Source organism: Camelus ferus, chromosome 23 (assembly GCF_009834535.1).
Source record: "Camelus ferus isolate YT-003-E chromosome 23, BCGSAC_Cfer_1.0, whole genome shotgun sequence".
NCBI classification, from domain to species: Eukaryota; Metazoa; Chordata; class Mammalia; order Artiodactyla; family Camelidae; genus Camelus; species Camelus ferus.
Genome location: NC_045718.1, coordinates 796,372 through 810,268, shown reverse-complemented (window position 1 = coordinate 810,268; position 13,897 = coordinate 796,372). Strand labels below are relative to the sequence as shown.

General features: G+C 40.5%; 1 long non-coding RNA gene across 1 annotated transcript in view; it reads right to left on the bottom strand.

Annotated features, from left to right (window-relative positions):
- Positions 1 to 11,565, bottom strand: part of LOC116659324 — a 53,272-nt gene extending 41,707 nt beyond the window's left edge. Inside the window, exon 1 of the long non-coding RNA XR_004314640.1 lies at positions 11,437 to 11,565. This is a non-coding gene — a long non-coding RNA (uncharacterized LOC116659324). The remainder of the gene's footprint in view (positions 1 to 11,436) is intronic.
- Between the last annotated feature and the right edge of the window lie 2,332 nt (positions 11,566 to 13,897).

The following is a 13,897-nucleotide window of genomic DNA, read 5'->3' as shown; positions in this document are numbered from 1 at the left end:
AACAGGTACCTTATCTGGAAAGTCATTATTTTACCCCAGTCTCCCTTGTTCTAAGGAAATGTCCAGTGTCTTCAGGATAGCTACTGGCCCTAGCTAGCCTATACCTTCAGATGTCTGGGAAGCTACCCGAACTGCCTGACACCAGACTCCTCAAGACCCAGGAACAGCCAAATCAGCAGCTGCTGAAACTGGGGCAGAGAGAAGAATCAAAATTGTACTCACTCTCAAGTAACTTGTAGCCTTGCCAAGATGACACTATCCATGCCTACCAATTAACTAAGAATGCATGACAATATATTGAGAATCTATGAAGAAGCTCTGAATTCACTACATTAAGGCCAAGAGCTGGGCAAATCTAAGCCTAGGTTCTGAAGTTCTGCAACTAACAACCAGGAAATGTGATAGGGTCTCTTCCTTGCTACACTTAAGGATTTTTGTAATACATTAGTCCTTAAAAGGTGGGTCAGAGCCACACATTCTTTGCCTAATAAATAGAATTCCTAATACTCTGGGGTTCACAATTTTCTTTACCTCCTATGATTCCTTGGAAGGGGGTGCTTCCTATCTTGGTATACGCAAGGCAATTATATTATCAGACAAAAGGATCCTTCCTTTTTTAAAATTTCAATCCAGCAAGGAATGAAGTGATGTATTTGGGCTGGAATTCTCTCATTCCTGGGACCGAACATTAATCATCCAATGAGCTGGTCTGTTCTTCCTCAAAGCAAGGTTTAGTCCATCTAAAGCACTGTTCTCACACATGAGAGCTGGACAACTTTTGACCACCATGGGCTGCCTGCAAAACAGGATGGAGTTTTCAAAGAGTGCTATTCATTACCTCACAAATCCTACAGTATGTCTGCCTTGGGTTTATTAGTTCAGTGAAATTTTGATGGATTTTAAAATATATATAAATAACTATAGTGAAAAGCCTGTGTAGCTTTCACCCACACATGAACTGAGGAAATTAACAGGCACAAGTATGATGAATACAAACACACCCAACTGGCTTTGTTTGGAGGGATGATGATTTCACTCTTGGAAGCTCTGCTACTCTTGGATATGCTTTATTTTATTTTATTTTATTTTATTTTTTTGTAATATAACAATTTTGCATTCAAAAAAGTGAGGCAGAATGGCTTCTCCTTGACTTGTGCTTCTATAAATACCAATAAAAGGGAAGCAGCTTAGGTTAGAAATAAAACATATAAACCTCACTGAAGGCAAAGGACAGAGACTTAATGAATTTTCTAACGAATTTTATCCCAATAACCTTGATCACACAAATGTCAAGTATATCTTTTGATGCCATGGTGTCAGAGGGTCAAGAGAGAAAAAGCCACACAGGTAAAAGAAACTTAGAAGTAACAAGAAGTAGAAAAATGAAAAGAGGTAAGAAATAAGCTATGCCGATGTTAAGGAGTTAACAGTTTCCTAAACTCAAGCTCTTTTACCCATGCCTTAGGTTTGAGGGGAGGGATGAGTTGAATGAATTATCTTAACTTCCCAGACTTATGTTCCATTCAGGAAAAAACTTGTTATCTCTAACTTGTTAGCACTGGAAGAACCTTAGAGACTTCCTAGTTCAATCCTCACATTTTACAGATAAAGAAATTATGACTCAGCCCTGAAGCTAACATTGTACATCAAGTACACTTCAATAAAAAAAAAAAAAAGAAAAGAAAAGAAAAAGAAATTATGACTCAGAAGTAAAGTGGTTTTCCAAAGATCTCTCAGCTGATCAGAGAAAGATCTAAATTCCAGATCTATTCTCTAACCCATTCTTATTTCCACTAAAATTTCTTTCTTGATTTCTGGTGAACCCTTATAATCTCCTGTCTTTTTGTGTACCCATCCCATTCATCCTCCACCCTCCCCACCACCACCACCCACAACACACACACACACACACTTGCACTTCTGCTATATGCTCATGAAATAAGAGGTCTGCATCAGTTAGGATGGGTTGACAAGAAATACAAGGAATATATTTTGACAACACAAAGCTTGCACATGGAATACAAATGCTATGTAAATGACTGCATGGCACTCCCAGCTATTACATATGCCTGAATGTGACCTTTGGGAAGCTCCTGATGGAATTCACCCAACTTGTCTCTGAATCTACCAAATCATTGCACAGTACAAATCCAGCTGTGTGAGCCCTCCTTGTAGGGGAGCAAGAAGCCGTAAGGCTGGAGGCACTCCCCAGTAGATTCATTTGTTGACGCCATCCTGCTGTTTTGTAAAATTTTGAGGATTCAGTGGATTTCCTCCAAGCCACAAAACAGGTAAACCACTGAGTTCCAACATTTCACCTCCTGGGCACTGTTATCCCCCAACCCCATCCCCACCATATGATCCCATCACCCTACACACACTCCTCCCTTTGTTTCCACCCTTAGTTTAAGAAAAACCCCACCCGCTTACTGCAAAAGGCCAAAGTGAAATGGTAGAAAAAAAAAAAAAAAATCCCTTCATTCTAAATTAAAAAAAAATTTAAGGGGCTTTTGTGATGTAATGTGCCTCTTCCTATGGACATTGCAGTCACTGACAAGCCATCAGAGGAACTCGAGCTTTAAGATGTTTTCTTAGTGATAAGGATGATTAGACAATTGAAACTGGTTAAGCAGCATAGTGGGGGTCAGGTGGAACAGTTCCATCCTTAGACTATTTAATATTTGAAGAGCAAAAGTTCAGGCCAACAATTATGAAGACATTTATGACTGCTATGCAGAAGGGGAAACTTCAGTTTAAGGCAAAGAAGGACTTTCTAATGAAATATACCATTCCATACTATTATTTCAGTGGAGGTTGAATGGCTATTTCTGTTCAGATATTCCTGGTAGGAATTCTTCTGAGAAATGCTGGACCAGAGACTCTGAATCCCTCCCAAATCTCCACACCTGTGGCTACAGATATCCCTAAGATGGTTGGTTGCAAACAGAAGAACATCATATAAGTTTGGAAAGAAGCAGACTAACTGATCAACACATGCAGTGATTCTGTAGTTCACAGGGTACATTGTAGCTAATACAACCTTCAATGACCTTCTATAATGAGTAGTGAAAAACTATTCTCTAAGAATATTTTACAAGCATCACACCACAAATGCACTTGGCTTTTCAACTGCATGTGCATATTTCAAACGCTTCCTTCCTCAGGTAATATAAATAGCCACTTTTAACAAAAAATTTAGGAAACAACAGTCTTTCCTGTATAGAGGCCGTGAGGTTTAAACGAAGTAGTATGTAAAAACTGCGAGCAGATCCCCTAGAATATTTGTTTATTTTGTTTACAGTCACAAAATAAATAAATTGATTTTCTCAAGAAGCCGTTTCTTAGTAGATACTGTCTAGATCAATGACATACACTAGGTCAGAAGGATCCCGATCTCAGATTTCCAGAATTGCACCATGTGATCTGCATGGCACTGAGGAACCCACATACTGGACACAGTATCATGCAGATATTGGATGCTCAGGCATGCAGCGTGTTGGTATCAGTGTCTCTTGGTGTGACCCAGTGGGTATAAACTAAAACAAAATCTCCAAAGGCTCCATTTTTCTAAGACAGTAAGACCTCATGAAGGTGGAATAAAAGGGGCAAACAGAAAGAACTGGGGCAAGAGAAACCTCATACAAAGATTTTTGTGTGTGACTAATTTAGTGGGTTACTGCTGCCTTGCAACTCGTGGCATTTTCCAGCTGGCTCAAATGAGTGGAGAATTTAGGGCCAAACATTTGGTGAGTTTCCTAATGAAAGAAATTAAACAATAGCTGCTCTGGCTTTTTCAGTGAAGATGTGTTCGTTGAACTCCAGAAAGAGAAGCAGCTCTCACTCTGTTCCATATTCATGGATGCATAGACCTAGACCAGGTGAAGGCCACCCCAAGGCGTGTTTCCCTTCAGCAGGCCGGAACAAAAAACAGCAACATACACTTAGAGGGACTCTTAAAAATGCTTCTGAAAAGTAAGCAATAGACATTTTTTACCCACAAAAGCAAAGGCACAAATTGCCCAGAGGCAAATGGGTAAATGTCCATTTAGCTCCCATGCAGAATGCAAGACCAAAGAACTGAAAAGCTTAGATGCTTAGGGGACTCTGGACCCAACTCAGACTCACTGGATGATACAACCCAATTTAGGATTAACACCCTTAACTGACAATCTAGCAGAGGTCTCCTTTCCAGGGACTGGTCTTTCAGTGACTGCCTGTGTTTCCTCAGCTAAAGTCAGTACATATGCACACACACACACACAAAAGACTGAAAAGATGAGGTTCCCTTTTTGCCCTGATCTTAGACATCAATCCTTAGGAGCTGTCTGGAATATCCAGTTGGCATATTCTTAGACACCGAAGAGTTAAAATGGTCTCTGACTATGTCCACTTCACAGGTCATGAATTCCACTTTACCCAGAACAAAAAAGCTACCCACAGCACACACAATGATTCTTCTTTCAGCATAAATGATCCAAACTGAAACCACAGAGCAGATGGCAATCTTTTAGGGGCATATCCTATGACTAGGATACTGACAATTCCGCGGAGTCTCAGCATTTTAATGTAATGATGAAATGGGGTGTGTAATGGGCAGAGCTCTAAGATGGCCCTCAAGGTTTCTGTCCCTCAGTGTATATATCCAGTGTAATCCTAAAATTCCTTTCCCTTGAGTCTGGGCAGGACCTGAATAGGGTGGGATCATCACTCCATTGATTAGATTACTTTCTATAAGATTCCATCATAAGACTAAAGAGAGGTTCTCCTGTTGACTTTGAAGAAATACACTGTCATGGTAAGAAGGCCATATGGCTAGGACCTGAGGGTGGCTTCTAGTCACTGACAACAATCTTTGGTTGACAGCAAGCAAGAAAAGGGGACCTTATTTCCTAAAGCCAACAGGGAAAAGAATTCTGCCAACAACATGAATGAGCTTGGAAGGCAACTCTGAGGTCCAGCAAGAACACAACCCAGTTGACCTTGATTTCAGCCCTGTGAGATCTGAAGCAGAGGACTCCGTTAAACCATATGTGGACTCCTGACCCATGGAAACTATGAGATAATAAATGTATGTCATCTGAAGCTGTTCAGTTTGTGGCAGTGCATTATACAGCAATGGAAAACTAATACATTGCCCCAGCTGAGTGGCTCTGTGTCCTCATTTACAAACTGTGCGGCCTCTAGCAGGTGAAATAACTCTCTGAGTCTCCACTTTGTCATCTCGAAAATGTGAATTATAAACATATCAGCTCAATTGCTCTCATGTGTTTGAAGTGAGAATGAAAGAGAGAGATTTTTTACGAAAGATGTTATTTTGAAAATTGTAAAGCAATAATCAAGTAATGGGTCATATTCAGTGAAAATCTTTGAAGTCTGGAAATCCAAAGGTTGTTATGGGCTAAAGACAGGACCTTAAGCTCTGGCTCCACCCTTTCAAACCAGGGTAAGATTATGAGAATCCCAGCTCTCATGACCTATCTCCAAAGCAAATGGCAGACGAGGTTTGGGTTCATCCAGAAAAAGGTGGAACATGGGGAAAGGGTCCTCCTTTCATGGAAATTGGCCAAGCCCCATCCTACAAATGATCTGCTCATCCACAACAGCATTTATTACCGTGCCAAGTGCTACGTAGGCACTGTGGATAAAGAGGCCAACGAGACCCAAGTCCTCTTCTTAAGCCAGTTAAAGTGCCTAAGAAGACACAGATAACAGATGAACAAATCATAACAGCATGAAAGTGTTGTACTAGATGATAGACAGATCATTGAGTGAGCACAAGGAAGAGTATAGAGAACAAGTACCCTCTCTTCGTGGAGATGTGCAGGGAGGTGCCCCAGAGGAAAGCAGGCTTAAGTTGATTAGTTAAGGGTAATTGGGGTAATTAAATACATGCGATGGACAGGAGGCTGAAGAAGAGGCATTTTAAGGGAAACAGTTGAAGTCAAGACATAGAGGTTTAAGAACATGACCCTTTGGAGGACAAGCACATTAGTGCCCTCTGGCTTTGTAACAGAGAACATGAAGGCATGTGACAAAATTAGAGTTGAGAGTTGGGGAAAGACCAGACCATGAAGGATCTTACATTCTTTGCTGAAGAGTTTGACATCCATTCTGAAGGCAATAAGGAGTCATTGATGGCTTTTAAACAGATTGGCATTTTCAACTGTAGGGCAGACTGGGAGTTCAAAATTTGTAGATGACTATAACTCAATAAAAAAAAAAAAAAAGAAAATGGATTTGAAAGAGTAACAAATCCCCATTGAAGGTAATTTGAGTAATCTAGGTAAGAAAAGATAAAGATTTCAATGCAGATGAAAAGAAGGATGAATTTAAGGAGAACAATCAGGACTCAGCTGGCCAGGGCGCCAGGGCGAATCTTGGAGAAAAAGAGATCATAGTTGAATCCAAGGTTTCTTTACGTGATGAGTAACTGCAAGATTCAAGAGTCGCCCTCAGCCTTCTAGAAGGGAGAGAATTCAGGTAAGGACTTCAGAGCTTCTCAAGGCTTGTCAGGAAGTAGGAGGGGAAATTATTAATACAGGCCACTTAATTTATGTCCTAGATCCACTGATGCAAAATTTTATCCAGAAATTTTTCCTCACTAGGGAAGGAGGTTAGGGCAACACAAGTCCTTTCTGAAACTAGAACAAGGCAGTGTTCTTATGTGTTCCCTGAAACCATGAATGACTGGGCATACAGATATTCAAAAAGTGCATCGTAGGTCATTTCTCAATGGGTGTGTCCTCATCCTGGTACAAGTAACTGTAAGCATTTAGAAGGCAGAGTCAGGAGCTGGTTGACTGATTGGTTTAGTGGCTTAGGAATTTAAGGTAATCATAGTTTAGTTCAATACATAGTTTAGTTCATATGCACTCTTTTAAAAGGAAATATAAAGTGTCTCTGATAACAAAAGAAATTTTAGTCTTCAAAAGTTACTCCTGCAAAGAGGTGAGAGTGGTGAGGGCTCAGAAATCTTGTCAACATTTTTTTTTAACTCAGTTTTTAGAACCACGTCATTCAAAATGATGTTTTCAATTATTCCTGCACTTAAATTGAATTTTGCCTGGAAATAAATACACTCTACTACTTTTAGTGCAAACACCCTGTAAAACGTTCTGAGAATGTGGAATCGATTTTTAGATTGTGCACAAGACCTTGTATTCACCAAAGCACAGGACTTCTTTTAAAACATGTCTCAAGTTGATCACCTGCTGGGGAGCATTGTTGCACGACTATTGATCTTGCTCCGATCCACCAGTGGTCAACCAAATCCACCTTTCTTAGGATTCATTGCTGTGGTCTTGTAGGTATCTGGCTCATGCTCATTTTTTGACTGAATATGTTGTCTCTCTCCTGTCTGGTAGTTGTGCCCAACTTCATTTTTCTCTAAGTGCCCAAAAACATGATATGGTCTTATCACCATGGCAAATCAACTAGTCCTTGCCTATTATTATTCAAACAATAAACAAACAGACTGAATAAGAGCTCCCAGAATGGAGATGTTTTTTATTGTAACTTTCTTTGTCATCTAGAAATTGGTGACTGCCTTCTTTTTTCGTTCTCTTTTCCATTATAGCAGAAGGAGGGGATAAAGTGGCAGAAATCTTCTTGGATTTGGAATAACAGAGTTCAAGTTTCGACTAGAGAAGATGGACTCAGCTTGGTGAGAGACAGAGAAAAAGACAGGAGGAGGACAGCCAGGAGTGGGGGTGAGAGGGGTTATGGGAATGGGAGATGAGGAAGCCCTGTAGCACCCACCTACCAGTGGTGAAACCCAGAGAATGAGGATGAATACTAGAGAATGAGCAGCTAGTTTAGTAACTGGGAGGGTCGGACCCAAGATAGAGTCAGATTTGAGGAAATGGTTAACCACAGTAAGAGTTACTGTGGTTATGGAGCAATATCTGTTGCAGCTCACCCTTTCACGTGGTTCCCAGCCTGTTTTGACCAGTGGAAGTGGGTAGAGTTAACCCCAGGAACAGCACAAGGAGCTCATCTCTACTCGGTGCAACTCTAGGAACTATGCAACCAGGAGTAACTTGATTTTATTTCTGCATGGCAGGTGAGGAAACACAGGCTGTGGTCTCTTACAGAAGACTGTGACTTTTCTCACTTTTCTATAATCTTGTTTCCATGAAACTTAGCCAGCCAACAGGTCCTTGCTCCCCAAACCACTAACCAATTTTATTTTCAGTTTGGGATTCTACATCAGTTATTCCATTCCCTAATTCACCACCAGAGCTCTGTCTAGGAGATTTATTTATGCAACAAGCAGTTGAATGAATCTGGGGTTGAGGTGCTGGCAGGGGGAGGTCAGAAAGAAAAATGCAATTAATTAACTGATGCTCCATCTTTAAGACACATAGATGGCTTGACTGTTCCCTACTTGGACTTACTATAATTTATGATCATTCCTTCTCCCTCTTCCCAAAAATCCAAAAACACAAGAACTTGCCATATGTCTTCATATGTTTTCTAGGACTCAGTAATTTCTCTTTTCAAATATTTCTTTTGGGGTGGTTTTTTACAACTCTGGAAGCTGAACGTAATGTGGCTTCAGATGGTTTGGGCCTTCCTCTGTGAAACTTTTCTCCAGTGCTAGGCAAGGGAGGCCATGCTGGAAAGCTCAGCTTACATAACCTCACTTGACAAATATGATACATGCCAAAAACTTGACATTTCACAATAGAAACTTTTTATGGAACAGCTTTATGTTTCAAACACAATACAGCATTCAAGGAGCATGTGATCATCCAACCACCTCCCCAAGTCCCAGGGGTTCAGTTAAAAATATATGGGGGAAGAAACAAAGCGCCTCTGAATGATGGTATCAAATCCTCGGCTCTCCCTTTGATTCTTCCCTCTTCCCTCCCGTGTTCTCCAGGGTGGCCAGACTAATGCCCTTGGACATTCACTTCACCACCACTCCCAGGGGCTGGGAAAGCCCCTGCTTTGATCTGAGAAGGAGTGCACTGAAAGAGGTCTCCAGAGCATCGTATTGTGACACAGAAGGGTCATTATCTCAGATGAGATAATGAATGAGGAAATGCTCTGTAACCATAAAACCCTAAGTGTTAATGATTATTTTATTATTGTTAGTAATTTATTTATTAGTATTGTAACTACTAATAATGAATCACCGAGCTCCCTGCTTAAGAGTTCCAGTTTAAGCTACAATGCCTCAGAAACGTATGGTCTGAAAAGCGATGAGAAAAAACCAGGAGAAAGGTGCCCCAGTCTCTGGGAAGAGTTGTCACGTTTACAAGAACCCACCAGGACCCTTGCTGACTCTCAGAGTAATTTTTCACTGTTGGAATGATTCTCCTTTATCAGTGATAACACACCCATGTATTCCTAGTGTGAAGGATTTTTGCTGCTGACATCTCTAGTGATTCCACTGTGAAACGATCGCCTCTCCACACCTGAGACGCTTAAAGACCTGGCCACCTCCCCACCTCCCCCAACGCTCCTGAGCTTTTCTCAGACCTCTCCCCTGAAGTTCTCCAGCTATCTCACAAATTGGAATCACCACCCACCCCAAAAACCCCAAAACCCAGAATATGATTCAAGCAAAAATCTGAGTAAGCAAACATATTTGGCACTAAGAGATATGGAAAGTTGACTCTGAAGCCAGAGATGGTTACTTGACTCTGCGCATAATTCTACACAGACAGTTACATGCCGTGAACTTGGGGGGCTCAGATGAGCGTAATGGGAAGCACTTTCGACTTTTTACTTTTGAGTGTTTTTCAATAAATAAGTCCATTTAAGCTCCAACAGAACAGCCTGCCAAGCTACTTTTTCAACCTGGACTTTAAAAAGAAAGAAATAACAAAGAATAATTTATAATGATCAAAGATAAAGTAAAATATTAGTCTGGAAGAAATACAATTTCAGGTTTAGAAGCTGGTTTTATGAGGGAGATAATCCTCCCCCATTTTTTCCAGGCCTATAAATGTGATTTTTATTTTATTTTTACCCCAGCCCTCGGGTTCCTACAAAGATTGAACATGGGGAAGATTATTTCATTTATTTTCCAGGGGGGAGGTACTTGGCAATAACATTTTGCAGGCCCACCTTGTGCTGTTTGGAGTATAACTTGGAAACGCCTTGCTAGCTGTTGCTTGTCAGTGGATCTAATCTACTTTTACAGTCTAATGAAGACCCAGCCCTTTTGTATCTGGGGACAATCTGTGATTTTGGTCAGTGTCTGCCATTGTGGTTTATGCTCATTATCAGCAATTAGCACAAAGAACAGATAAGATCTTGGCTGTTTCAGCCTTCGGGGAAGACCAATGTCTTGCTTTGTTTTGCTTTTTTTTAAATGCCAATTAGAATATAAAACTTTATACCAAACCACTCATATGAAAGTCACAAGCAATTTTGAAATAGGTCCAATATAAACAATAACCTCAGTTTATGATATTCTGCTCAAATCTGTCCAGTAAGCTACTATTCCAGAATGCGAAAAGAGAGGCTGCCCTGGTGTTCAGCTCCCTCTGGGCATCTTCCTGCAGCATGAGAGCATACTCAGGAGAAACTTTAAAAAAAAAAGTTTTTTTATTTCACTTGGTAACAGCTTATTGAGTTCCATGGTAAACATCTATGATCATACAACTTAGATGATCTAGCTTTTCACTAGAAGAATGTAAGTGAGAAAAAAAATGGCACTGCTTATCAACCTCTAAAATATTTGAGGATGAAAAATTGGAAAGAAGCACACAGAAAGGGAGCTAATCTTCTATCCTAAATTAGATTGCCAACCGTAGTGAGATGCAAGCAGAATATTTCTCAACCCGTGGGACAGAAAGGTGCTTATCGGTGCCCAGAATATTTCCACAACATCCATCAAGAAATGAGCCATTACCAGAAACGCAAACCAAAAAGTCACCTTTTTCATTCAATTTTCCAATAATGTAGTGTTCAGGGAATCTCAGGACAACAGAGATTTATTTAATAGGGCAACAAGGCTAATGCACAATATGGATTATTCCAAGTAATGGTCTTGGTAATGCAGGTGGGTTAGATTTTTATTTAAGGTAAGATGAGTGCTAGGTTTGAGACCAAGCTCTGGCACTAAGTCGCCATGTGACTTTGGACAAGTCTTTGAGCAGGTTTCCTTATCTGTCAAAAGAGGATAATTATGGTATCAATCTCATGGTCTTATTGTTAGGACTAAATGACTTAATAGATATAAAGCAGTGTCCAGAACATAGTAGTCTCTCAAAAAATGCCATCATTATTAATAAATTGCTATAATTATTAGCAATCTTCCCAGACCTTTCTCCTGCTGTATTCTGATTTTCTGTACCCATTATTAGTTCTAGCTGTCATTTAAAGGGGACAATGTATGCATTTCTGAGAAAGAAGTCATGTCAGGAACAGACAAGCAAATAAAGAAACCCCAACCAAGGATCAGAGAACCCTGTCACTTACATTAGAGATAAAGTTCCATTTTTCTGGAGCGCTAAAGGGAGCTGGAGAAACTCGAGCAAGATGTTTTCATTTCTGGCCTTCTTTCCTGTCTGTGAACAAATTCCAATGCTATGTTTCCCAATAGGGAAAGCAACTTAGTAAACCAGAGCATCGCAGAGAAAGTTGCTAGAGACCTGCAACTTCTCTCCCCCAACCACCACGTAGACCTAGCTAGCAATTCTAAGCTGGCTTCTCATCTGATCACTAAATGTGGTAGCAATTAATACACATCTAAAAATGATGGGTATGTAGTCAGCCTCTGTGTATGTTCTGCTTCCTTAGAAGGGCCTTTCTAAGAACAGAAATAAATGGAGTCTTTTTTGCTTGATAGAGAAGCGTGCTGCCAACAGATTTTGAGACCAATGCGTCCAACTTAGAATGGTTAACCAAACTATCAAGGGAGGATTCCAAGAGGAATACCAGAAGCACGTTCCAAGCATGGGCTTTTGAGACAAACAGATCTGGTTTTAAATCTTCCATCATGTTTCCGTGTATGATCTTGGGCGAACTAGTCAACTCACCCTGCCTTATTTCCCCATCTGAGTTGCCTATTCATGCAAGTTTGCAAGGGACAGTCCTGGGGCATACCGGTTATCCTTGGGTGATTATTAAATGCTGCCCTATTGCTCCAAAAGGGTCTTGTTTGAACAATAAATTAATGGCTACCTCCTTCTTCTGTAAAATTGAAATAATAGTCACCTCCCAGGGTGGTTGTGAGGGTTAGCCATAATATATTTTAATTGCTACCAGAGTGCTTTGCACATAGAACTATTCAATATAAACTAGTTCCCTCTTCATCTATTTCCTTCAGATCCACTCTGTCCACTACAGTAGACATTGGCTAATGTCTTGAAACTTGAAATGTGGTGAGTTCAGCTCGAGATGTACTATAAATATAAAATACACCAGATTTTGAAGATTTAGCACCTAAGAAAAAAAAAAGAAGATAAAATGTCTCATTAATAATTTGTATATTAATTCCATGTCCAAATGATATACTAGGTTAAATAAAATAAATTATTAAAATTAATGACACCAGTCTCTTTTGACTATTTTTGCATAGCTACTTAAAAAAAAGAAAACCAAATTACATTTGTAGCTTGCATTCTATTTCTGTTGGGCAGCACTGCTCCAGATGGTCCATATACGTGTGGACCTCACACATCTCATCCCACTAACACCAACCCACCTTATTCCCCCGGGTGGAAGGAAGAACTCTTCCTTCTCAACTGAAGGTGAGAATCGGGTGTGCTTTCATCATATTTATCAACATGTTCTTACATTTATTCTGGGCTTTTGAAGGTGAAAGAACAATATATAGGGGGCAAAATAAAACCGAGTTTGAGCATGCCTCTCAGCAACAGTTTCTCCTCGGGGATAGAAACAGTGACCTTGAGTACATTAGGAAAGCTGGAGAGCCAGGCCAACTTTGGAAAATGTCCATGCTGGCAAGAAAAAGAAGCTTAGTTTGCCAGAAAAGATATCGCAATCTCTCCCTGGGTTACGTTTGCTAATTCTAGCGGATGCTTGTGAAACACCTCTGGTCCCAAATCCAAAGAACGTAAAAGAACCAGGAATGTGAGCATACCAGGAGGTGCTGCCTCCTTGAAAAGAAGCATTTCCTACCGTGAGGAATCACCAACTTTCTGCCCCCCAAAATTTCTTCTGAAAGCATTCAAAGAGCCTCTAGTTTGATTCTTGACGCTCCTGACATATGGGTGGATGAGTTGCAGAACAGCAGAGTATTGAGCAAATTCTCTCCAAAACAATAGTTGAAATCACTCAGCGCCCATGCCCCACTGATGCAACTAGTTGAAAAACACCAACGTTGAGCTTTAAAAACATTAGCAAATTGGATGTTTAAAACATTTTAATCAAATAATCTTCACAGAATCTTTTCAGATATTTTTTTAAATGGCTTTGCCTGGACTCACATGTCAACTCTGTCCTAGAGGCAAGGAGAAATGATTCAAACTGTCTTCTTAGCACAACCGAAGAAGTACCGTCAGCGTATGGAATTTCTCACATTTCAACCATCTGCTTTAGTGCTGCGCAGACAGAAACGCTGACGTCAGTCCTCAGAGGAGCACCATCTTTCTTGATGGCCCCATAGTTTGGAAGAAGGGTAATGACAGACAATATGAGAAGTATGAGCTGGATGGAGTTAATATTTAATGGGTTCCAGGAGATGCTTTGTGTCTGAGCCCCACCAGCTCTCATCAGCTAACTCCCCCACCCATCACCCCACAATCAAATAATTCCCCTCTCTTTGATAACACGCCAGCACAGGGAGAGGCAATGGTTTGGAACAAGAGCGTCTGAAGTGGAAGAAAACACAGCGGGCCTCTCACTTTCCCTTTCTAACCACAACAATTGGAGGAGACTTGGGCCTGAAAAGTCTAACTGCTACTAAATGGTACCC